The sequence below is a fragment of the Elephantulus edwardii genome, unplaced genomic scaffold, assembly GCF_000299155.1.
Source record: "Elephantulus edwardii isolate Elephantulus edwardi_28Jun2011 unplaced genomic scaffold, EleEdw1.0 scaffold00262, whole genome shotgun sequence".
Taxonomy (NCBI): Eukaryota; Metazoa; Chordata; class Mammalia; order Macroscelidea; family Macroscelididae; genus Elephantulus; species Elephantulus edwardii.
The window spans coordinates 381092-384180 of NW_006400012.1; positions in this window are offsets into that span (position 1 = coordinate 381092).

A 3089-nucleotide genomic window follows, 5' to 3' on the forward strand; every position below is an offset into this window, starting at 1 on the left:
CAAGCTTGGAAGGAGGAGTGGCATCCACTTCCATAATAGCTTGCCTCCGGAAACCCTATGAACCTGGAGAGAGGATGAAAGGCACCCAAGCGTTGAGGAGTCTCCTTCGTAGGGTCGCTATGAGTCGCTTGCAACTCGATGGCACTTAACAACAACAACTAATAAAATCATTGGAACCAGGTACTTGGATCCAGGATTAGAACAATCAAAGGGAAATCATGGTTTAAAATGTTGGGGAACAAGTCTTTCCAATCTTAAGGTAAGTATACCTTAAAAAAAATGTGTTCTAAGTCAATTTATAGAGCAAACTTGTTGCACTTCCTCAGTGTAGCCCATTTCTGATTCCTACTAGTGGCAAGCAGCTGTGCTGCAATCCCAAAGGCATGACGTTCAAATCCATCAGCTGCTCTGAAGGAGAAAGATGGGCAATCTCCTCCCATGTGATTAACTGCCTCTGAAAACCTGCCGGAGAGTCAACTATGGGTCATTTTAGACTATATGGTACACAACCACAACAACACACACCTGGGATTCTTTCAACCTTCTTTCCTGCCTTCTGAGCTCTGCTGGTACAGTCTGTAGGGATTTATGCTGCTAACCCAGTTCACATCCACAAGCACCTTGAAAGGTGGGGAGTCTTCTCATATGCTATTTACAGCCTTGGACACCATGAGAAAAATCAATTAGAAGTCAGTTGTCACTTGCTGACAGCAGGAGAGACGATTAATTTTTCTGCGGACCATGTTTCTTAAGGTCACTGTATAGGTCTGCTGTGCAGCTGCCGGGGATGTGTATGTGTGTGTTTGTGTAGAAGTTTGGGGTGAATATACTCCCCCATCTGATCCCAATGTAACCTTCCAACCTCATTCTACTCTTAGGTGTACTCAACAATTTCCTTTTGTTTAGGTGTACAATTAACACTCATGACAGCAGCATTCAAGAAATCAAATGATGTGTTGTTACATTGGGAAAATCTGTGAAAATGAAAAGATGTGTTACATTGGGAATATCTGTGTCTAGGACTTCTTTAAAATGCTCAAGAGTGGAGCTCTGGTGGCCTAGTGACAAGAAGCTGCACTGCAAACCCAGAGGTGAAGTGTTTGAATCCACCAGATGCTCTGCTGGAGAAGGAGGTACAATCTCCTCCTGTACCAATTAGATCCAATTTGATGGTACACACACACACACACACACACACACACACACACACACACACACCCTAAAGAGCAGACTATCAGTTGAAAGAATAAGGTGTGTCTCATCCAAACCATGATCTTTTCACTTGCTTCACATACATATGAAGGCTGGACTAATGAATAAAGAGGACTGAAGAAGAATTGATGCTTTAAATTATGGTGCTGAAGAAGAATATTGACTATACCATGAGCTGCAAAAAACCCCAAATAAGTTTGTCTTCTTGTGGCTGTTGTTGTTATGTGCTATCGAGTTGCTTGTGACTCAAAGCAACCCTATGTTCAAGAGCCCTAAACGCCGTTCTATCCTGTGCCAACCTCGCTGTCTCAAACACATTCATTCCCACCACTCCACTCACAGAATCGATCCATCTCATCGAGGGTCTTCTTCTCCTGCACCATCCCTCCACTCTCCCAAGCATGATGTCCCTCTCCAAGGACCAGTCCCTCCTCACAACATGCCCAAAATATGTCAGATGAAGCTTCAGAATCCTTGACTCCAGGGAACATTCTGGCTTCACCTTCTCCAGGATAAACCTGTTTGTTCTCCTAGCAGTCCATGGTATATTCAACACTCTTCTCCAGCACCACAACTCAAAGGCATCAATTCTCCTTCAACCAGGGTGCTCCTTAGTGGCAAGGTTGGTGAAACGTCATCTCACTTCCTTTGGGCATGTTGTCAGGAGGGACCAGTTGTTGGAAAAAGCCATCACGAAGGGAGAAGTAGAAGTTCAGTGACAGAGGAAGACCCTTAACAAGGTGGATTGACAGTCACTGTAACCATGGACATGAGCATGGCGGAGATGTGAGGATGGTGTAGGATGCAAGGTCCAGATGTTGTTAATGAGGTCAGTAAGAAATGTAGTCGACTCAACGGTACCTAACAACAGCCACCTCTCCTTAACAGGTCTGAGTTTATTAAGATTAAATAGAATTATTGCATAGGACAGTGGTGGTTCAGTGGTACAATTCAGGGACATGGGGTTCAGTATCTTATCACTGCATTAATGATGCTGAAGAGGTTTCAGGGGCGCTTAACGACTAAAACAGACTGAAATGAAAGGCCTATAAAGTGACTTCGAAAATTAATTGTGAAAATCCTACGGCTCATAATTCGAGTTGCATCAGTCACTGGCCTGGTAGCATTTTGTTTCCTGTGTGTTGACTCACCAGGGATGGGGTGGTAGGGAAGGGTTTGCAAATTCCCTAGTGTTCCCACAGACTGTCAGCAGAGGGCAGTGGGGGACAACAGATGAGAAAGCCAGCGTCTGCCCAGACTCTTCCCCAGTCCGGCAGATGTCGCCCTTATTCAACCCGTAGCTTTCACCTGCTTCTCTAAAAAAGGGCGGAAAGCAGATCCCAATTGTTAAATTATTGACCTTTTCCTGACACTTTGACCAAAAATGATAGACTCTCGACTTAAAGCTCACATGAAAGGGGATCATAGAAGGAAGGTCTGTGCTGGATCTGTGGCACATCCAGCTCCATTCTAATTTCCCGTTATGAACCGCAGGCTCTGAAATATCTGACCATCTCACGCCTTTTCTCCGGTCTTTTCTGTCATTGTCTAATAAATAAACCTTTTCTACCTACACCCACTCTTCCAGACACATGACTAAGTTTCGTAGCATAAAAGGCACAGCAATGACTTTTATTTTATGAGTCCCAGCTCTGAGGCTGCACAATGGAGAAATTAAATTCCCTTTGATTATCTCAAAAACAGGCAGCCTGAGAGTATATATGCCTTAAAACTTTGAAGAGAGGGATCTTTGAAATTACATTGAAAGCTCTTATTATGAGCTGTGGTGCTGGAGAAGAGTATTGAATGTACCCTGGACTGCCAAGAAAACAAACAGATTCATCCTGGAGAGGGTTAAACCAGGCTGCTCCTTGGAG